This window comes from Neofelis nebulosa, chromosome 5, assembly GCF_028018385.1.
Source record: "Neofelis nebulosa isolate mNeoNeb1 chromosome 5, mNeoNeb1.pri, whole genome shotgun sequence".
NCBI classification, from domain to species: Eukaryota; Metazoa; Chordata; class Mammalia; order Carnivora; family Felidae; genus Neofelis; species Neofelis nebulosa.
The window spans coordinates 124,192,943-124,216,625 of record NC_080786.1 but is presented as its reverse complement, the minus strand read 5'-3'; positions in this window follow the sequence as shown (position 1 = coordinate 124,216,625).

Sequence of the window (23,683 nt, the reverse complement as noted above, 5' to 3'; positions counted from 1 at the left end):
ATTTAATTAAAAAACTGAATATGACCGGATAATATTGAAAAACTATACCTTCAGAAATATGTAGTGGCCGAATATAAGAATATGATTAAAATGGGTGATTATGCAGTAACCTCCTGCTTATAATTGACTAGAGATTTGGGAATCAAGCTGACTCTCCTTTTTCTCTCATCCAAACTGAGAAAATCTTGCCAGATCAATTTTCAATATATATTTCAAATCCAACAACTCAGCCCATATACCATAAACACACTAATCCAAACACCATCATGTCTTATCTGGACTACTGCAGTCAACTCCTGATTTCCTAGCTTCCAATCCTCTCATATAGCCTAGTTTCAATACAATCCTTTACAAATTAACGTCTGATCATTTTTAGTTTTCTGCTCAAAACCTTCCAATGGCTTCCCATATCGTAATAAATTCCATAGTCCTTCAATGATCTATAAGGCCTTACATGATCTCCCCAACACCAACTTCTTAATATCACCTTTTATTACTTCCGGACTCTATTTTTCACTGTATGCAGGTGCACTGGCCTCTGTAATATTCCTTAAACATTCCAAGCACACTCTCCTGGGCCTTGAATCTCAGTCCTTTTAAGTAAAAATGCTTCCCCTACAAGATTAATCAGAGTTCCCCACTAACCATCCAATTTAAATAAGTATCTATTTGTTCCTTTGTATTCCTTTACCCTATTTTTATCCTCACAAATTATACCACCATCTAATATACACATATGTCTTATATATTTATTTTCTAGTCCTCTCTTTGTAGAATGTAAATTTCAAAAAGTTTGAATCACTGTTTTGTTCACTGCTGTATCACCACAACTTTGATCAGGGTCTGGTCCATAGGGACATCCAATAAATATTAATTGAATAAACGAGTGACTGAATGATAGTTCCAATCTTGTACTCCAAAGATTGCTCCAGTTTCCTGCATTTGTAATTGCCCTTTATGCATGCATCAAAATGTTATGGATATAAGTAGGTGGTGGGAGACAATTCTCAACTGGTTTCTTGTTCTTCTGCGTATCTTGTGAGCAGAGCCGCTGACTACCTTTGCTCTGGATAAACTTTCCAAGGATGTTTGTAAATAGCCTTGAAATACAGAAGCCCTATCTCCCTCTAAGGCAGAGAGCAGATTTATTTCCTGACAGAGTAATAAAGATAATCTCTTCAGGACAAAATTTGGGCAAGCTCTCTGTTCATAATAAAAGATTGGAATTCCATAAATTTAGAATTCCTTGCCTTTAACATAATCCACTTCATGTGCATCATCACCTGGCCCTCAGTGTAGCTATTGCAGTTTGGACAACTGAGGCTGATACTGACGATGTGACTACTGCTATTGATATGAGTAATCAAGTACTTAGTCTCTGATTCAGGAGTGTGGGGTGGGTCTCTTTCCACTACCCATGAAACAGATGCAGGCTCATTTGTGAGCTTGCAGACAGATTCAAATCTCAAGCTTTAACAATTCTTCATAATAGGCTGAGGTCACTATTAGCAGTAATTGCTTTCTATTTTAGAACTATTAAGATTATATCCTTAATTATTGGCCTCTAAACATATTTTGAGTACTAATCATTATGGCCCACATACCTGTGCTAGAACCTCTGGGGAGATATAAGTTGAGAAAAATGCAATTTCTGTCTTCATAGAGAAATGTATATATTTTAGACAATTTATGCACGCATATGTATTACAATTTGGCCTCCAACAAAAAAAAGATTAGGACTGAGCAATGGTCAAGAAGAATTCTTGAGGACATGAAAGTGAACTAGGCCTGCAGGAATGAATCAATGGGACCAGAAGGAGAAGAGGGAAGAAAAAGGTCTTTTCATTACACTAACAAGAAAATCAGAGAATAGTAAGCAGTCTTGTTTTACTAAAGCGAGAGTGCATGTCAAAGAGCTCTGAGAATCTATAAAGAACTAGAATCAAAGAGTTATATAATTTTAAGTTAGAAATCAGACTTATATTGTAAAAGATCCTAAATGCATTTTTATAGAATGGGGAATGGATACTAGAAACTCTGTGTGTGTGTGTGTGTGTGTGTGTGTGTGCGCGCGCGCTTATGTGTATGCATTTTTTTCCAGCCAAATTTGTTTTTTCTCTTCTTCTTTCTTTATTGTCTTCTTTTTTAAGTAGAGGTGACAAAACCAGCTCTGTTTATTGAGAGAGCACAGGTGGCCCTTTGGGAGAAGGGAGAAAATCTAGAGGCAGTTGTGTTTTGCAATAATTATGTGAAAGTGATCATTCAGATTCAAGGGAGATTTTAGTTGTCAAATAAGGCACATGTGGTTAATAATTTGGTCTCCATGACATAAAGAAGAGGATGAGCTGAAGATGATTTGGAGGCTTTCAACATGAGAAGCTGAATGGGTGCTTAGGACATTAACATGACAGTGAATATAATAAAAGCAGCATGTTTTTGAAGAGAAGGTAATGAGTTTATTTGTGGACCTATAGAGTTACAGATGTTACCAAGTACCCAGGGAGCAATATTGAGTAGACCTTTGGAAATGGGATTCTGGAGCTCAGATGAAAGTTGAGAGTTAGAAATATAAACTATAAAATTGGGTTATCATAGACTAATGCTTTCATTTTTAGTATCTGTAATAATTTTGAATCTTTTCTTATTTTTGTTACTACTTCTTAAGATGAATAATACTTTGTTTTATAGTCATTTTATTTTCTAATAATTAAAATGTTGGTAAATATTTTTTGAGATTATCCTTTGGCTGAATGTCATAGATTTTTATGTGTCATATTCTCATTGTCATTTTAGCTAATTTATTGTTATTATTATTATTATTATTATTATTATTATTATTATTACTAGAGTTACTTAGATTGATGCCTTTAAATGTCTGGCATTAGATATTTTGGACTGAGAAACTTAACAGAAGACCATGGGAGAAGGGAAAGATATCTATCTCTATCTCTATCTCTATCTCTATCTCTATCTCTATCTCTATCTCTCTATCTAGATCTGTTACAGAGAGGGAGGCAAACCTTAAGAGAGACTTTTAAACTGAGGGTGGAAGGGAGTGGGGGAGAGGGCGTCGGGGAAAATGGGTGATGGGCATTGAGGAGGGGACTTGCTGGGAAGAGCACTGGGTGTTTTATGTAAGTGATGAATTACAGGAATCTACTCCCGAAGCCAAGAGGACACTGTATATACTCTATGTTAGCAACTTGACGATAAATTATATAAAAAAAAATTTAAGTTTTTAATATTATAGTCAGTGTAGCCTGTGTAGTTTTAGGTTTGGTTTTATTTTTGCTATTTCTTGAAATTCAGCTTGATGTGCTGTCAGCTCAGAGCCTGGAACCTGCTTCAGATTCTGTGTCTCCCTCTCTCTCTGCCCTTCCCCCACTTGTGCTCTGTCTCTCCTCAAAAATAAATAAATGTTAAAAAAATTTTTTAAAAATAAAATATTTTATATGGTTATAATTTAATTACTTTTTGATATTATTTCTGGTTATCTGCTATGGATATTACATCTGATTACCAGATTGAGATTAGTAATATCTTCAAAAAACAAATGAAACAGTGTTCTGATTTAAAGGGATTGAATTTAACTCTTTTACAAAAGACAGATGACTGCTTTGATTTCTTACTCTTAAGTTATAAATCTAATAAATAACATTAAATTAAAAAAAAATTTAACGTTTATTTATTTTTGAGACAGAGAGAGACAGAGCATGAACAGGGGAGGGGCAGAGAGAGAGGGAGACACAGAATCTGAAACAGGCTCCAGGCTCTGAGCGGTCAGCACAGAGCCCGACGCGGGGCTCGTACTCACGGAGTGTGAGATCATGACCTGAGCCGAAGTCAGACGCTTAACCGACCGAGCCACCCAGGCGCCCCTCTAATAAATAACATTAAATAAATATGTTATACAAAATAAACATGAAGAAAAAGAAGATTGCTTCCATTTATCAATTGACTTATTTACTTGGCTTCACATGAAGTGGAAGACTAATTTAGAATCAACTACAGAGGTGGGGATAAAGGGGAATTTTCATATACAGATGTTACTGGATACAGAACGGTTATTTAAAATTGGGTTAATTTTAGGCACATTTTGTTTAACTGCATTTATTTTACATCTTTAAAAAATTGTTTTTAAAATCTGATCTCATTATTGTTATGGCTGAATAATATTCCATTATATACATACACGCATATACACACACCATATCTTCTTCATCCATTCATCAGTCAATGGATATTTGGGCTCCTTCCATAGTTTGGCTATTGTTGATAATGCTGTTGCTATAAACATCGGGGTACATGTGTCCCATGAATTATTGTTTTTGTGTTTTTTTGATCACCTGTTTATCTTACCACTTTCTTGTTAGGCACTAGCGATGTTACTGACAGGGGGGTCCTCAGTGTGGACGTTTGGCTTGTGACTCATCTAACAGAGCTATATTGCACCACTTTCCTTCTTCTCAATATGTGTTTTCTTCTTTGCAACACATACTGTGGCCTTCATTCCCAATATTCAGATATTGCCTTTGAGTCAGCAGAGTACAGATTCTTCTCTACATCTATCCCCAGCAAGGAATATTTTGGGGGAATGAGTTACACATGCTGTCCTGCTCAGATGATCTCTTTGCCTCCTGGTGGCAAGCAGTCGGGGGCTGCCCCTCTGAGAGATCCAGGGCAAAAGGGTAGCCACCAAGTCGTCAGGAGTGTGCCTTTGAAATGTCTCACTAATCTTTTTTTTTTTTTTTTAATTTACATTCGATGGAATATTACTCAGCCATACAAACAAATGAAATCTTGCCATTTGCTATGATGTGGTTGGAGCAAGAGAGTACAATGCTACGTGAAACAAGTCAGAGAAAGACAAATACCATATGATTTCATTCACATGTGTAATTTAAGAAACGAAACAAGTGAGAAAAGGAAAAAAACAGAGAGAAACAAAAAATAAACTCTTAACTATAGGGAACAAACTGATGGTTACCAGAAGGGAGGTGGGTGGGGGGATGGGTGAAGTAGGTGATGTGGACTGAGGAGTACACTTGTCATGATGAGCACCGGGTGTTGTGTGGAGGTGTACCCTATATTGCACACCTGAAACTAATATTACACTGTACGTTAACCTCACTGGAATGATTAGAAATCATGCCTCCTAATTGTTTAATAGTCAGTGCCCACCCAATGGCATTTTTGTTTTGTTTTGTTTTTTATAAAGCTACAATAATTTTCCTCAATTTAAGGTGAAAAAAGAAGGTTAGAGATGCTTGGTAAATTAAGAGGTTTCTACTGGCAACCAAAATCTGATTAAGCCAATTAAGTAAACATGTTTCAAATTAGATGATAAAATAGCATTTATTGTTCTACTTATATGAAACAACAGATATATTAATATATTAGTATTTTCCTATATACACACCAGGTATGTTTGCATTTAAGATATGAAACCATTTCAGAGAACTACTTATATGCTTGTTTAGTTATATTGGTGCTTCCATATGCTTTGATATTTACTTGATGAAATATGACATTGCCAAGAAATTGTCTTATGGAAATAATGGTTTATTTATAAATGTTTTTATTTATAAATGTATTTATAAATTATTTATAAATTTATTATTGACATTTAAAGAAACCAGACTAACCTGTGAAATCATCCACTTTGATTACTCATGAAAAAGGCAGTAAGAAAAAAGTTTAAATTGTTTGAATGAGTCAATTTGGTTTCAAGAAAATAATTAAAATAAACTCTTTTTGTTAGACATTAGAGAAAATGAAGTTGTTTGCATTAGGGTCACTTTGACCAAATTCTTTCCTTTAAAGTAACTTATGAATAAAAATGAATAGCTATTTTTAGGTTCATGGTACATTTCTTTCATAAGACCTTAAAATATGACTATAAACTTAAGAAAATTACTTTCAGTGCAAATAGCCTACACTCCATATTTTATTTATTTTTATATGAAATTTATTGTCAAATTGGTTTCCGTACAACACCCAGCACTCATCCCAATAGGTGCCCTCCTCAATGCACATCACCCACCCTCCCCTACCTCCCACCCCCATTAACCCTCAGTTTATTCTGTTTTTAAGAATTTCTTCTGGTTTGGCTCCCTCCGTCTCTAACTTTTTTTTTTTCTTCCTCTCCCCCACCCCCATGGTCTTCTGTTAAGTTTCTCAGGGTCCACATAAGAGTGAAAACATAAGGCATCTGTCTTTCTCTGTGTGACTTATTTCACTTATCATGACACTCTCTAGTTCCATCTACATTGCTGCAAAAGGCCATATTTCATTCTTTGTCATTGCCAAGTAGTATTCCATTGTGTATATAAACCACAATTTCTTTATCCATTCATCATTTGACGGACATTTAGGCTCTTTCCATAATTTGGCTATTGTTGAAAGTGCTTCTATAAACATTGGGGTACAAGTGCCCCTATACATCAGCACTCCTGTATCCCTTGGGTGAATTCCTAGAAGTGCTGTTGCTGGGTCATAGGGTAGATCTATTTTTAATTTTTTGAGGAAACTCCACACTGTTTTCCAGAGCGGCTGCACCAGTTGGCATTCCCACCAACAGTGCAAGAGCATTCCCGTTTCTCCACATCCTCACCAGCATCTATAGTCTCCAAAATCTCTACACCCCATATTTTAAACTAAGAGTCTTCTCCCTAGTATCAAATGTCACTTGATTTTAGTGATACATGCTTTTTTGAAATAAACATCAGATAATATATCAAGTTATTTTGTATGAATTATTGCTTTGATATATAATATAAACAGGTTATTTTTTCTGGCAAATCATGTAAGAAAAAGGGGGGGGGGCAAAAAAACAGACCAGTTTTTATTTATTAATCATTAATGATGCTTGGTAATAGAAGCCTATCATAAAATTCAATTGGTAAAAGAAAATGTCCTATTGTTCTACTTTGTAATAGAGAGAAACGTATGTGGTACATTTACTGCAATTGATAAACCAATATTGATCCATTATTATTAACTAAAGTCTGTAGTTTAAATTAGGATTCAGTCTTTGTGTTATAATTCTATGGATTTCTGAAAAATATATAATGATATGTATTCAGTACTGTTGTATCATACAAAGTAGCTTCATTGCCCTAAAGTTCATTTATGCTTCACCTATTTATCCCCCCTTCTCCTAAATCCCAGTCAATCATCTCCATAGTTTTGTCTTTTCCAGAATGTCATGTAGTTCAAATCATGTTATGTGGCATTTTCAGATTAGTTACTTTCACTACCAATGTGCATTTAAGGTCCTTCCATGTCCTTTAGTGGCTTAATAGCTCATTTCCATTTATTCTTAAATTATAATCCATTGTATGTATGTACAATGTACAATTTTGTGGTTGTACTCCATTCAACCATTGAAAACTGCCATGTTGCTTCTAAGTTTGGGCTATTATACATAAAGCTGCTGTAAGCATCTCTGTGTAGGTTTTTGTGTGGACATAGGTTTTTTGCTTATTTAGGTAAATACCCAGGAGCACGTTTGCATATATACACATATGATTTTATACAGGAGAGAGAGACAGAGAGACAGAGACAGAGAGAGAGAGAATTGTGTATGAAATTTCCAAACTGTCTTCCAAAGTGGCTGTCATATTTTGTGTGCCCATCAGCAGTGAATGAGAGGGCCTCTGTATCCTTCCTAATGTTTGATGTTGTCACTGTTTCCAATTTTAAACATTTAATAAGTATGTAGTGACATCTGTCATTTTGATTTGCTATTTCCAAATACATTTGATGTTGAGCATCATTTAGTATGTTCATCTGCCACCTGTATAACTTCTTCTGTGAGGTGTCTAGTCAAATATTTTTGCCCATTTTTTAATTGAATTGTTTCTAATTACTGAGCTTTAAGAGTTCTTTGTATATTTTACCTACTAGCATTTTACCAAATATGTGTTTTGCAAAGATGTCCTTCTAATACATAGTGTGTCTTTTCATTCTTTTACCTGTTGTCCACAGAGTTGACATTTTTAATTTCAATGAAATCTAACAACAATTTATGGAATACACTTTGGTGTTAACAATATTGAGTCTTCCTATACATGAACATGAGATATATATGGATATTATTTACATCTTATTTAGATCTGCTTTTATTTCTTTTATCAGTTTTTATGGTTTTCCTCATAGAGATTGTGCTCATATATTGGTAGATTTATACCTAAGTATTTCATTTTTGTGTGTGCTAATGTAAATGGCATTATGTTTTTTTTTGTTTTTTTGTTTGTTTCAAATTCCAATTTTCCATTGCTGGTATACAAAAAAATAATTGACTTTTGTGTATTATTGTGTGTCTTATAACTTTGCTATAATTTATGAGTCCCAGAAATTTATTTGTCATTTCTTTTGGATTTCCTACATAGACAATCATGCTGTCTGCAAACAGAGTTTAATTTCTTCTTTCCAAGTCTGTGTACTTTTATTTCCCTTTCCTGTACTATTTTTGCTAGGCTTTTCTTATGTTATATTAGCTAGGGCTTCAGTATGGTGTTGAATCTTTTTCTTAATTTTAGTGAAAAAACATCTAGATTCTCTCATTAAATTATGGTATCAGCTGTAGACTTTTATAGATGTGCTTTATCAGGTTGAGGAAGTTTCCCTTTTTCTAGCTTGCAGAGAGGTTTTTTTTTTTTTTATCATGAATGGGTGTTGGCTTTTGTCAAACGCTCTTTCAGCATGTATTGATATGAACATATGATTTTGTACTATATGTTGAAATTATGGAGAAAAATAAGATTAACACAATAAATAAAAATAGAGATATGCTCCATGTTATAAAATACTTCCTTATTTCCTATTTTATCCATTTAAAAAGTTGATGTATTGGGGTGCCTGGGTGGCTCAGTCGGTTAAGCGTCCGACATTGGCTCAGGTCATGATCTCACGATTTGAGAGTTCGAGCCCCACATTGGCTCTGTGCTGACAGCTCAGAGTCTGGAGCCTGCTTCGGATTCTGTGTCTCCTTCTCCCTCTGCCTCTCCCCTGCTTACACTCTGACTCTCTCTGTCTTTCAATAATAAATAAACGTTAATTATTTTTAAAGTTGATGTCTTAAAGAAGACTATGTTTCAAAATATTGACGGTTGACCTAAATGCTTTTATTTGAGAATCTCTGTTAGATAATGAAGGTAAAAAAAGAAAATCCCTAAAGCAGATATTCTTAAGTCTTAGGCAGAAAGAAGAATACTAATTCAAATAATTAATTCAATTACTTTCAATATTTATTAATTTCAATTCAATGTGATCTGCAACATTTTAAGATACTAATTCCATCATTGGTTAGTTCATTCATTCAACAGATGAAGCAGAGATGGGTAGTTTTCTACCATAATATTCATTTTCCATGGCATGACAACCATGTCATTGGTATTTGTTAGGAGATCTTTTCAAAGGCAGGTGACACAGACTCCTCATGTTCTACAGGGGACAATAGAAAAAAAAAATAAGTAAGCATGTAAATATTCATTAAGTGGCAGAAAGTACAAATAAGAAAAATAGGGTAAGGAGATAGTGGGCTGCATAAGGGGAGGTGCAATTTTTTCAGTGAATTCCTCTCTAATGAAGTGAGAGTGGAGCAGAGACATGAATGAAACGAGGACACAGGTCCTGTAAGTACCGGAAGAAAGGGAGTTCTGTAAAGAGGACTTAGCAGATGCAAACATCTGGGTGAAGAGCTGTGTGGTGTGTTTGAAGATTAGATGGAAGTGAGAGCACATGTAAGGGGTGTAGGTTAGATGTAGCATAGGGCCTTGAAATCATGTAAGGAATTGGGATTTTATTTTAAATTTGCTAAAGGTCCAGTGAACTAGTTCAAGCTGAAAAGTTGCATGAGCCTATTTCTGTTTTTTAAAAGAACCATTTCAATGTCTGGGTGGCTCAGTCAGTTAAGTGTCTGACTTAGGCTCAAGTCATGATCTCACAGTTTGTGAGTTCAAGCCTGGATCGGGCTCTGCACTGGCAATGAGGAAACTGCTTGGAATTCTCTCTCTCCCCTGTCTATCTTCCACTACCCTGCTTGTGTTCTCTCTCTCTCTCTCTCAAAATAGATAAATAAGCTTAAGAAAATTAAAAAGAAAAACACTTAGCTACTGAATGGCTACAAGATAAAATCAGATAAAGTCAAAGCAAAGAGACTGGTTAATAGACCATTGCAATAATTTAGACAGAAGTTAATGGTGGCTTGGACAATTGTGACACTCTTGTGGCAGTGGGAATAGAGAGAGATGTTTGGATTTGAGATATATGTTGGAGGATTTGCTGCTGGGTTAGATATGAATTATGTTGCTTATTGTAACACTAGCTACCATAACAAGCAGAGTCTATTTTGGCTGTGGCTTGTGAAACCTAAAGCTTCAGGTTGTTCTCCAAACAGCCTACTGTAATGTTTCTGGTCAGTGTGTGTGAGTGATCGTGGTGGTTGTCGTAGTGGTTTCTACACAGTCATTCAGGTTGATGGAGGCCCTGCTAACCTCAACATGTGGCTTCTGTGGTGGCCCAGGCACTGATATCCAGCTGGCTGATGGAGAAAGAAAGAATGGAGAAGGCAAGTTTACTTCTTAACCATGTTGCTCAAGAAAGATGACTTTCTACCAATGAAGATGAGCCACTGTGCCCCACGTTACATGCATAGGGCCTGAGAGATATATCATTTGCTCCTTGGACAGCCACTTTTCCATAACAACTCTGCTATGCAAAGTGACAAATCGGTAATTAGTAGAAAGTTAGTCATCACTGCCATATAAAGTCTGAGGAAGAAAGAGAGTAAAGTATGCTGTTAATATTTGGAGTCTATCTACTGGGTGGTTGTCAATGTACTAGGCAAGTGAGAAACCTGAAGGGCAGGCAAGAACTTGTGTTATGTAAATTAATTTGACACATCTCAAGTTGATAGTCAAGGAGAGAAGAGGTTTCATCAGATATACATTTAGGAGTAATTAGAATAAAGAGGACATATAAAATCAGAAGACTTTATGAACTAATTTAGGAAATCATGTGAGTAAGGAAGAAAAATAAGTCCAAGGATTTTGCCACTATGGAAAGTTTACTTGCAAACCCCATTGTGCACACAATAAAATTACGGCAAGAAGTTAATGAAAGAGAGAATCAGAACTAGAAATAAAAGTCATATTAATTATTGTCCAATACCCTTTCTGCATTCCTTCTAGAAATGGTAGATAGCTCAGGGGCATCTGGGTGGCACAGTCAGTGAACCCTCCGACTTTGACTCAGATGGTCGTGATCTCACAGTTCGTGAGTTCAAGCCCCATGCCAAGCTCTGTGTTGACAGCTCAGAGCCTGAAGCCTGCTTCAGATTCTGTGTATCCCTCTCTCTCTTCCCCTCCCTCTCCCCCACTCGCTCTCTGTCTCTCTCAAAAATAAACAAACATTAAAAAAATAAATGGTAGATAACTCAAATAGCTATAAAACTAGTTTCCTCAAGTAGCCTATTTGTGGTAGATATTTTAAACTTTTTCTGTCTGGGTTCCCATATCCTAATTTTCATTCTTTGGGCAGTTTTATTCTTTGTTGATGTGCTAGCTCAATAATGGACACTTCTTAGCTCTAGGGAACTGCTCTGTTTTATTTTTAATTGAATCTGGGACTTTGAAAGTTTGAAAGCCACTTTCTTTTCACTGCAGTGGTTAAGAAGAGATTGTAAAAATAGTGTTTGTCAGAATTTTTTGCCTTTCTTTGGAGGGATGGCATGTAATCCCCACATGAAGTTATAGACGCTGCCTCTGAAACACACTTTCTTTGCTTCTCATACAAGTACAGTAAAACCTTGGTTTGCAAGCATAATTCATTCCAGAAACATGCTTATAATCCAAACCACTTATATATCAAAGCAGATTTCCCTATAAGATATCATGGAAACTCAGATGATTCATTCAACAACCCAGAAATATTCATATAAAAATGATTACAATAGTGTAATATGATGTAAAATAATAAAGAAAATATAAAGAAAACAAATTAACCTGCACTTACCTTTGAAAACCTTTGTGGATGGTGTGAGAGAGATGAGAGAGAGAAGAGGGTTAATGTGTAGGACCATTTTCACTATCAATAATGGAATCATTGCTATCTATTGGCTCAACAGAATCTTTTTCTTTTTGTGCAGCTTTAACAATGAACCTATCCAATGACACTTGATTTTGCCTTCTTTTGAGGATTTCATGAAAGAATGACGTTGCACTGTTGTTAAACAGATTCATCGCTCACACTGCTACAGCCTTATTTGGGTGGTGCTTTGCTACAAAACTTTGCACTGGCTCCCACATTTTACACATCTCCCTAATCTCATGAAACAACAATTCAAATTTTGTTCCAGAGTAGGATAGCACGTATTTGGACAAACTTTCTAAAAACCAAAATGAGATAGAAAGCGTCAATGGTATATTTCATTTTACATAAATGAAAAGGTTGTCAAATGCAAATTCACTGTAATTATAATTCAGAGAATATTGTTACATGTGATATAACATAAGAGAGTAGTAATGAAAAGGTATTTTGAAGACCTAAAAAACAGTAATGTGTTACTTGTGTGACTGTTAAAGAGAAAGGAATGCATTAAATAAGTGATAATACAAAAATTGAAACATGATTCGCTGAGTGATATAATGGTGCAATTTACAAAAGCAGAGATATTAGCAGTTTCATAAGGTTTTTAAAATCCCTACATTATTCTCTCTCAACATTTTATTTTATTTTTTTAATTTTTATGATGTTTTTATTTATTTTTGAGACAGAGAGAGACAGAGTACAAGCAGGGGAGGGGCAGAGAGAGAGGGAGACACAGAATCCGAAGCAGGCTCCAGGCTTTGAGCTGTCAGCACAGAGCCTGACGCAGGGCTCGAACTCACGGAGTGTGAGATCATGACCTGAGCTGAAGTTGGATGCTCAACCGACTGAGCCACCCAGGCGCCCCTCTCTCAACATTTTAAACATTAGTTGAGGTGATCTAAGAAGCATGTGATCTACTAACTACAAGAACATGCTTATATTTTACCTGGATGCCATCCATAAACATTTTTTTGGTCAACCTAATCAGGAAGGCTTTCAATAGTGTGTGTTGGGAAGAAGAATTTCTACCAATCTACTTACAATAGCTAAAGGGAGGTATAAATGGTAGATGAGAGAAGAGAATAAATGAGAGATAAATGGTAGTTCATGTGGACAGAGAGTTTAGACAGGAACACAGAACAATATTTTCCTTGTAGGAATTGCAAACTTGTAGTTTATTCAACTTACAAATTCACTGTGGTTGGCTTTAACAATATCTTAGTATTTCTCTGTTCACCAGAAAATCAATATCTTAGTTCACCAGATAAGCTTTAACAATATCTTAGTATTTCTCTGTTCACCAGAAAAACAATATCTTAGTATTTCTCTGTTCACCATATGCTTGACTCCTCTTGTATATCTAACCTGACTTTATTTGTGTGACTCATGGAGAAAATCCACTTTGCTTGTCTTTACTTTGGACGTTATAGACCTAATACGAACTTGAACTTAAAAAGCATGAGTAATATTCAAAATCAAAGTCAGTATGGTTATCTCTGTTCTCTTCACTCTCCCGCTCTCTTTCATGTGACTGTGTATATATTATATATGTATGTATGTGTATATACAATTTTAATGATATATATGTAAGCTTAATGGTATATATGATATATGTGTTTAACGATATACATATCATTATATATAATCACATATATATACAAATGTATAAATAGGTTTATATATACATATATAAAAGTTTAATTTTTCTGGAATTGCATGATAATCAAAAAAAGTGTAGTTCTTTGGGGAAATTCTCTTAATATGATAATGGTAAGAGAAAAATAAGACAAAAGTATATGATTTTGATTTTAAAGTGTATATACAAACCACAAATAAAACGTAACAATTCGGATATAAAAAGACATAGGTTTATAAATTTTAAATTTTTCTTAATATTTTACAAGAGTAGTCTATACTTAATATCATCAGAGAAACAGATTTATGTAGCTATTAAATCTGAGGGAAGATTTACTTAAGAAGGCATATATTCAAAGATAAGATATGAAAGTATTGTCATAAAATGATACATATCATGTATGTTGATAAGGGAACTTAGAAGCTTTGTTGGGGCGCCTGGGTGGCGCAGTCGGTTAAGCGTCCGACTTCAGCCGGGTCACAATCTCGCGGTCCGTGAGTTCGAGCCCCGCGTCAGGCTCTGGGCCGATGGCTCGGAGCCTGGAGCCTGTTTCCGATTCTGTGTCTCCCTCTCTCTCTGCCCCTCCCCCGTTCATGCTCTGTCTCTCTCTGTCCCAAAAATAAATAAAAAATGTTGAAAAAAAAAATTTAAAAAAAAAAAAAAAAAAAAGAAGCTTTGTGCCTAATTCAGATCATAACATGATCTAGGAAAGAGCTTAGAAAGTTTCTCTGTAAGGGGCCAGATAGTAATATATATATATATATATATATATATATATATATATATATATATATTATATGTATATTATATAATTTATATATACATACAATACAATATTATATATATATATATATATATATATATATATATATATATATATATATATTAAGAGAGGAGAGAGAGAGAGCATGAGTAAGGAAGAGCAGGGAGAGAGGGAGACAGAGAATCTGAAGCTGGCTCCACACCACCATCAGTGCAAAGCCTAATGTGGGGGCTCGATCCCAAGAACCATGAGATGGTGACCTCAGCCAAACTGGCCCACTCAGGTGCATCCTGTAGTAAATAGTATAAGCTATGTGTATTGGAATGTTTCTAGTAACTACTCAACTCTGTTGTGGTCACATGAAAGCTACCATAGATAAACATTTCTTAAAGCTTAATTTTAACAAAACAAAGCAAGCAGGCTAGATTTGGGTCTAGGACTGTAGCTTGACAATCCCTAGTCTAAAATATTCCCAAGCATTGACACTACTGGCTTGTCATCCACCCAGAGAAATTTACTACATGACAAGTTTCTTTTTTGTTTAAATATTTATTTTGAGAGAAAGAGAGAGAGAGAAAGTGAGTGAGACGGAGCATGCAAACTGGGGAGGGGCAGAGAGAGAGGGAGAGAATTCCATGCAGGCTTCTCGCTGTCAGCACAGAATCTGATGTGGGGCTCAGTCTCACAAACCTTGAGATCATGACCTGAGCTGAAATTAAGAATCCAGTGCATAACCAATTGAGCCACCCAGGTGCCCCTACGTGATAACTTTCTTAAAGATAAGAGTTTTGTCATGTATTTTCATATCACTCACAACACCTAACACTTACTGGCACATAGTAGACACTTGAATATTTAATGAAAGAGTGAATGAATTGGTTATTTGAAAGTCCAGTCCAATAATACACTAACACAGTATTATTTTCTCTTGTGAGCAGGGCTGATATTCAGACAAAGCAGCTAGAAGTAATGGGAAAAACATGGTCTTTAGTGCCTGATAGAATGACTGGGTTTAAATCATTGATCTACTAATTATTACACTTTGGACAAGTTATTTAATTGTTTTCAGTTGTAAATTATCCATTTGTCAAAAGGAATTGATATTAGTGATGTATTAGTAAGATGAATTCATTAAACAATAAATCACTATTTTTTTTTTAAATAAATGACATGATAAAGAGTTGGTGCCTGGGAAAAATTAGCTTTCAACTTCTTTTTTTTTTTAAATTTTTTTAACGTTTATTTATTTTTGAGAGAAAGAGACAGAGCATGAGGGGGAGAGGGTCAGAGAGAGAGGGAGACACAGAAATGGAAGCAGACTCCAGGCTCTGAGCTGTCAGCAAGAGCCTGATGCGGGGCTCGAACTCATGAACCATGAGATCATGACCTGAACTGAAGTCAGACGCTCAACTGACTGAGCCACCCAGGTGCCCCACAGTCACAGTTTGATTAACTTTTCAGGATCGTAAAATGAGAGTAAAGTCTTGATGGTAGTTAAGACCTCTTTCCCTTTTTTACCTTCCTTCTTAGATATTAAAAAATCAAGGCCCAGAAAGATTAAAGCAGTGTAAAGGACCTCAGGGTTAGGAATTAAGAGTCTGGAATTTAGTTCTGATTTGATCAACTAATTATGTCATATATGTATATGAGAGTTATTTAGCTATTTCAGACTATTGCCTTGACTAGTGGAGACTTTAGTCCTCTAGCCAATGTTAATATTCTATATTTATATTGTCAAATTGGCTCACCCTTTTCTCTCCAATCCTGCTCTTTCCCTGGCCACAACACACACAATTATGCCCACCCAGTTACACAAATGTATGCAATTCTAAACATATTCAAAATGATCTATAGGGGGAGAGAACTTAAAAACAAAATTACTTAAAATACCAGAAAAGCATTTTCTGAGGCTTACAGCATATTAAAGGAGTAAAAAACAAACAAACAAACAAATAAACAAAAAACACAGAACCAAAACTTTTTTAATTGTTAAGATAGAAATCCAGTCCATGATGATAGGATAAAGGTCTGTTGTGTCAGGTGTTACCACATTGCTCACATCACTTTAACATTCCTTGATGAGGCATTTCTTTCTGGAACCACTAAAGAGACCCCACATAAGTAAAGAATAAATAACAGTGTCAAAACCCATCTATTTGCTGGCCTTTTCACTGTGGTTCCCCCCACTCCCTCCTTATTTTCCCCCAAGCACAGCTGCAAGGTTAAGTAGACAGGCAAACTATAGCCACATACATCGACTGCTGAATCACAGCTGTGCGCATTTTGCCTGTTAAACTTTTTTCTTGTTTGATTAACCCTGGTTCTCTCCTCCCACAAATGTTCAAGATGGCAACATGACAAGCCATATCTTTGCCGTGTTGTGGGCGCATCAGAAACTACCTGCATACATACAAAGCAGGGGGAAGTGGTCAAAGCATTATAATATTAGTACATTTAACTTTGCCCTAGTTTCATTTGCAGTCAAATGCTCTACCAATGAGCTATACCCCCTCTTGCCCTAGTTTCATTTGGATTAAAATTAATTACAGATTTCTCACAGCTTCATTTGTTTCCATTTTAAATACAGTTGGTTTACTGATAATTTCTTGATTATATACATAGTACATATACATTATATATATAGGTATACATGTATTTACACAATATATGTATATATTCATGTCTATGTAATATACATATATATGTATACATATACAATATTATATATGTACTAATATTTATAGCATATATACTATATATTTATTAGGTATATAAATAGATATATTTAGTGTGTGTATACACACATATAGAGAAAGAATATACATGCATGTGTGTTTATATATATATATATAGAGAGAGAGAGAGAGAGACTTTATAAGAAAAAACATTCTGATATTTTTAAAATTTTCATTACAAAAAGAGAAAAAGAACCCCAAAGCAAACAGCAACCATTTTCATGACTAGGCATTTGGCTTTCCAGGAATATGGAAGACAAAAAAATGTTCATTCATTCTTAGTATAAATAGTAACTCTAACCCATTTTCACCTTCTTCCTCATACTTGCAAAGCTGAAAAATGTTCAGTATATTAACTTATAATATGTCATTTCTGAAAAGGGAAAAGAAAAAGTACTATGATAAATATAGCTACAGAAGCAATATAACATTTTTAACTTTAAAACACTTTTTTTTTTTTAATTTTTTTTTTCAACGGTTTTTATTTTTTTATTTTTTTTATTTTTGGGACAGAGAGAGACAGAGCATGAACGGGGGAGGGGCAGAGAGAGAGGGAGACACAGAATCGGAAACAGGCTCCAGGCTCTGAGCCGTCAGCCCAGAGCCTGACGCGGGGCTCGAACTCATGGACCGCGAGATCGTGACCTGGCTGAAGTCGGACACTTAACCGACTGCGCCACCCAGGCACCCCAAAACACTTTTTTTAAAGAGAACAAGCTCTAATGTCATAGAGGGATAGATGTTAAATGGTATAAAGGGGAGAATGAGGTCATCACATAGGTTGACTCTATTTATCAGAAATTTCCTTTGATTGTGTAGTACGAGGAAGAGAAAGAGACAAAATTGCTGCTTTCCTTAATTTTACTGAAGAAACTTTGTTTTATATCTTGCAGTAATAGCATGTGGATTATACATTTAAACTAGATTACAAAATTGTATTTAATATTAGATGCTTAGAATGATTTTCACCATGATGAACATCACCTTTTTTATCATTAATTTTTAAATTATCTTTTTAAAGTATTCCTATAATATTTTTTAATGTTTATTTGAGAGAGAGAGAACATGCACATGCGTCCGAAGGGCAGAAAGAGGGAGAGAGATAATCCCAAGCAGGATCATGACTGTTAGTGCAGAGCCTGACGTGGGGCTAGATCCTGTGAACTGTGAGATCATGACCAGAGATGAAATCAAGAGTCAGATGCTGAAACCGACTAACCCACCCAGCTACCCTTGTTCCTGTAATTTTCTATATTTAAATCTTGAGATATTTGTAATGGAAATTACAGGACCTTTTGTTAAATACTAAGATGAAATCCTTTCACTGAGTGCTTCTCAGACACAACAGTGCAGGTTAAACACTTGGAAGCCTTGTTAAAAATGAAGACTCTCATTCAGATAATCTGAGGTAGTTCCTGTGTTTCTAGTTTCCAGGTGATGTTAATGCTTAAAATCCATGCAAAAAAAAAAAAAAAAAAAAAGAAAAGAAAACTGAGTAAAAGGTTTTATTTCAAATCAAACAACAATTTAATAATATAATAATGATCATAATGACATTAATAATAATAGTTTTATATATGTCTTATCTCCTGAGAAATTAATAGTTAATATAAAAATTAATAATTAGGCACATAAGAAAATCAAATTTACTGAATCTTGTCTATATAGAACATTCTGCTCTAATGCTGTATGAATCAATTGAATTTCTGTAGTTGTTCTGTGGGTCACTTGCCTAGCATTGATCTCTTGTTGTTTGGCTCCATATCTGTTGACTTATGACAAATTGTTACCCTTGAATAGAGTTAAATATTTCTGAAGCTTTTTAAGTAAAAGTCTATCAAGAAACAGCTAAAGTGTTTTTGAACTGTTATAAAGTCTTTTGGAATCCCAAGGAATTAAGCTAAAAAGTTTATTTGCATCTTGAAGCCATAACTCATAAGCTGTGAATGAAAAGACAACCACAAAAGAAAAGGAGGGTACATCCCATTGTAAATTAGTATGAAAATATGAATTTCATTCTAGTGATAAACAACACTCACTAGAGATACTGCAGGTTAGACCAGATCTGTTCTGAAATCTAAATGATTGTACTGGGAAGTACAATGAGGGGTTCTGGGAAGATGGTTAGCTATAAAGACTTGGATATATAATAGTTCTCATGAACCCTGTGTAAAGAAAATAAAAGAAGCTTTATGTAGCACTGGAATATCTCTGACAATAACTCCTGCAATGTTAGGAGTTACATTAGGATTTAACGGAGTTAATGGGTGTCAGGATGTTAAATATCCCAAATGTCCTATTCCAAAAGCAGGTTTTTAATAAATGGTCTGGCACATACATATGCTTTTGCTCTATGCTTGACTCTCTGCTTCAGACATTTCCAATGACAAACTTGAAGTCTTTCTCATATATCTTTACGGACATTTGTTTATTCTTGGGCTACACTTGTCATAGGCATGAGGCAATATTTGTGGCTGATCAAGTGGTGCATAAAATATTTTTAAATTTTTTTTGGTTTTATTTTTTTATTTTTGAGAGTGAGAGAGAGCACAAGTGGGGGAGGGTCAAAGAGAGAGAGGGAGACACAGAATCTGAAACAGGCTCAAGGCTGGGAGCTGTCCCATGTGGGACTCAAACCCATGAACCATGAGATCGTGACCTGAGCTGAAGTCAGACGCTTAACCGACTAAGCCACCCAGGTGCCCCATTACAAGACTTTTGTTTTAGGGAACTCATTTCACAGGTAAGGATAAATAGTGGTGGGGTAGGATAAGATCAATCAATTAAAAAATACAACTACTGAAGGCTGTGCAAGACATTGTGGTAGTCACTGGGGAGAATTCAAACTAATAATGTTATGAATTAAATACAATGCAATACTATTTCAAAGCACTATGTGTAGTGCTGAAGGAATTGTCCAGCCAGGTAATGCTTTTCTGCAGAGTGGTTATGAGATTATTTTTGCTTGCATAGCTTTGTGAACACTATTCTGTGATCCTACTTTCTACTAATTTGCTAAGACTGACATAACAAATATTGTAGACTGGGGGGCTACAATATTGGTTGATTGAGAAATTGATTCTCACAGTTTGGTAGGCTTGAAGTTCAAGATCAAAGTGTTGACAGGATTAGTTTCCTCTAAGGACCCTTTCCTTGTTCTGCAGATGGCCACCTTCTTGCTGTGTCCTCTCATGGTCTTTCTCCTGAGTGTGTGCATCCTGGGATATTCTTTGTATGTCCAAATGCCCTCTTCTTATAAGAACACCGGTCAGATTGGATTAGGACCCACCCTAATAACCTTATCTTAATTTAGTCACTTTTGTCTCCAAATATAGTCACATTCTGATGAACTGGGGTTTAGAGCTTCAGAGTATGAATTTTGGGGGGATGGGTCACAGTTCCGCCTATTACACACTCAAAATCCTGTGTCTATAAGAGACCCAGTTCAGACCCCTGTTTTGTATCTGAGGAGTTAGAGGCTATTCCAAAAAATTGAAATGGACAAGGTCAGTAAATTATTAAATGGTAGAGTCTAGAATAAATCATAGATATCCTGAATTCCTGATGGGTTTGTTTTCCTTTTTCACTTTTCACACCACTAATGCAAGCCCAATATGCTTCTTACAAATATCAGGGGTAGAGCTGTACTTGAGGAATGAGCAGGCACAATAATTGGGGAGACAGAATATATGGCTAATATCACTTTTTCCAATCCAGCTCTTTTAGTTGAGTGAGCTTTGTCAGAGACGGGGTTGTCTCATGTGGAACACTGGGATAGATTAGTACAATGAAGGTCTGAGCCTGGATTGAGTATAATGGCCATTATTTCTAACTTGCTAGTGTGAGAATAAATCAATGTTCCTACAATTCCTGTGGTTTGATTCTTACCATGATCAATAAATAAATCATTTTTTAACAGAGCTGGGTTTCAAAGTTTTAAACATGTATTTGTGATGTTTGTTTTGTTATTTTTCGTGACAGTAGGATAGATGACATCACATATAAAATATTTGAGAAAATTTTATTTAAGAAGCCAAAAACGTTACCATCTTGAAGGATAAAATAGTAATATTAACTATTTTTTTAAAAAAATAATGGAAATTTCTAAAAGTAGAAACCAATTTAAATTACAAAGATTCTCTTAACAAATACTTCCTCTTTTCTAAAAACTTTCAGGCTTCTCTTAAGTTATTAATGTCTGCTTAAACTTTACTGGCTTTTCAAAGTTCAAAGGTACAAATGCAAAAATCAATTGAATTTCATATGAATTTGAGAAACTAGTAAGCTAGTTGCAAAGTAAAATAAAATGCAAAATGCAGGGAAGCTTGGTGCCTCAGTTGGTTAAGCTTCCAACTCTTGATCTTGGCTCAGGTCATGATCTCAACATTCCTGAATTTAAGCCCCACATTGAGCTCTGCCCTAATAGTGCAGAGCCTGCTTGGAATTTTCTCTCTCTCTTTCTCCGCCCTTACTTCACTGTGCTCTCTCTCTTTCTCTCGCTCTCTCAATTAAGTAAATAAATGTAATAAATAAATAAATAAATAAATAAATAAATAAATAAATAAATACATACATAAGGAAAGAAAGAAAGAAAGAAAGAAAGAAAGAAAGAAAGAAAGAAAGAAAGAAAGAAAGAAAGAAAAAAGAAAGACAGAAAGAAAGAAAATATAAAATGTTATCAACTAAACCAAAGATAGGCATATTTAGGCTAATTATGGCAAAATGATGCCAAAATGAGTTTCATTTGTAAAAACATTTCTACTCGGCAAATACTGGAGAAAGTTCAAAATGACTGCATTTTCTTGTCATATCCATAAGCTCTCGGATATATGTTTTCCTATGTTTTGTCTGAGCACTTTAGAGTCTGACCCATATGCCTATGACTAAAGAACCAAACATAAACCAGCAAGCTGCTTCTCCTAATGAAATTCTCTTTCCACCACTTCCCCTAGAAAATGGCTCTGAAAATGAAAGCGTATTGGAAAGTATTTGTGCAATATAAAAGGTTTAAGTCCACTCTCTGGTCAGGATTAGTTTGTGGACTAGCTATCCCTACCTTCTCCAAAATGATTGTCAGTTATTGTGACTATATTCCTTTTTTTCTCACTTTAGTCTTTTCAAAATGAGCTTATTAGTTAGTTATAGGATTATGAAACACTTTTGATCTACCCATGGCAGGAAATGACCCAATGGAGTCAAGCAATAGCTATTTAAGACTCCAGTGTCACCTCCATATGGTAAGACATCCTTAACCATTTTATCCAACACAGTGATCAAATTTCTGTGACCTTCCTTACCAAGACCTTGCTTTATTTCCTTTCCAGCATTTATCCTGTACTAAAATCGTATTGTTTTCCTATCTTCTGTCATTAGATGATAAGGTCTGTGTAATTGGGGCTTGGGCACTGCCATATTCCTAACATCTGAAGGTATATCTGATATAAAAAATACCTGGTATAATATGTATATATAAATTAATCAATGCCTTTATTTTTGTAAACTATATTGTGTTCTGTGATGCTATGGTTATTGTTGTTCTAATTCTCAAGAAGCCAGTGTTTGATTCAGGTATTATGTGACATCAATAATTACAATAGCGTCTTTCTCAGAGCTGCCCAATCCTCACTATTATTTTTATAATAACTGATGTCAGGGGTGCCTGGGTGGCTCAGTCGGTTGAGCGGCTGACTTCAGCTCAGGTCACGATCTCACGGCTTGTGAGTTTGAGCCCGTGTCGGGCTCTGTGCTGACAGCCCCAAGCCTGGAGCCTGCTTCGGGTTCTGTGTCTCTCTCGCTCTCTCTTTGCCCCTCCCCTGCCCATGCTCTGTCTCTTTCTGTCTCTCAAAAATAAATAAGCATAAAAAAATTAAAAAATATAATAACTGATGTCCGAAGTCTTCTACCAAAGGAACTGTGTGGGGGAGTAGGGTGTATATTGCCAGGATTTTTTTTTAAAGTACTCATTAAACATTCCTATAGGGTGTTGTCAGTTCTATGGGAATATGTGATAAGATGCAGCATAGAGAAAGCAGAAAAGGTAGAGGCAGGGATAGGAACACACAAATAAAATGAAATTAGAAGAGAATTTAAAGGTATTACAAGTAGCTAATAACAAAGGAAAGAAAGAAACTTTTTTTTAATAATTCCAAAAGTAATTATTAAGAGCTTATCCATAAATATGCTGCAGTGTGTAACTTACTGGGTATGAAAGGATGTTAATGGGAAGCTTTTCATTATTTTCCTTATGTCTGTGCATGCTTTTAATTTTGTATGATTGAAATATTAAAACCTAGACAAAATACCATCATATATAAGAACATCGAGAAAACTTTTAGATCATGACAAAAAATTAAAAGTATAGATGATCTAAAAACATCAACTATATAAATTCACAAAATGACAGTAACACAGCTGCAAAAAGATAACTTTTTTTTTTTTTAATTTTTTTTTTCAACG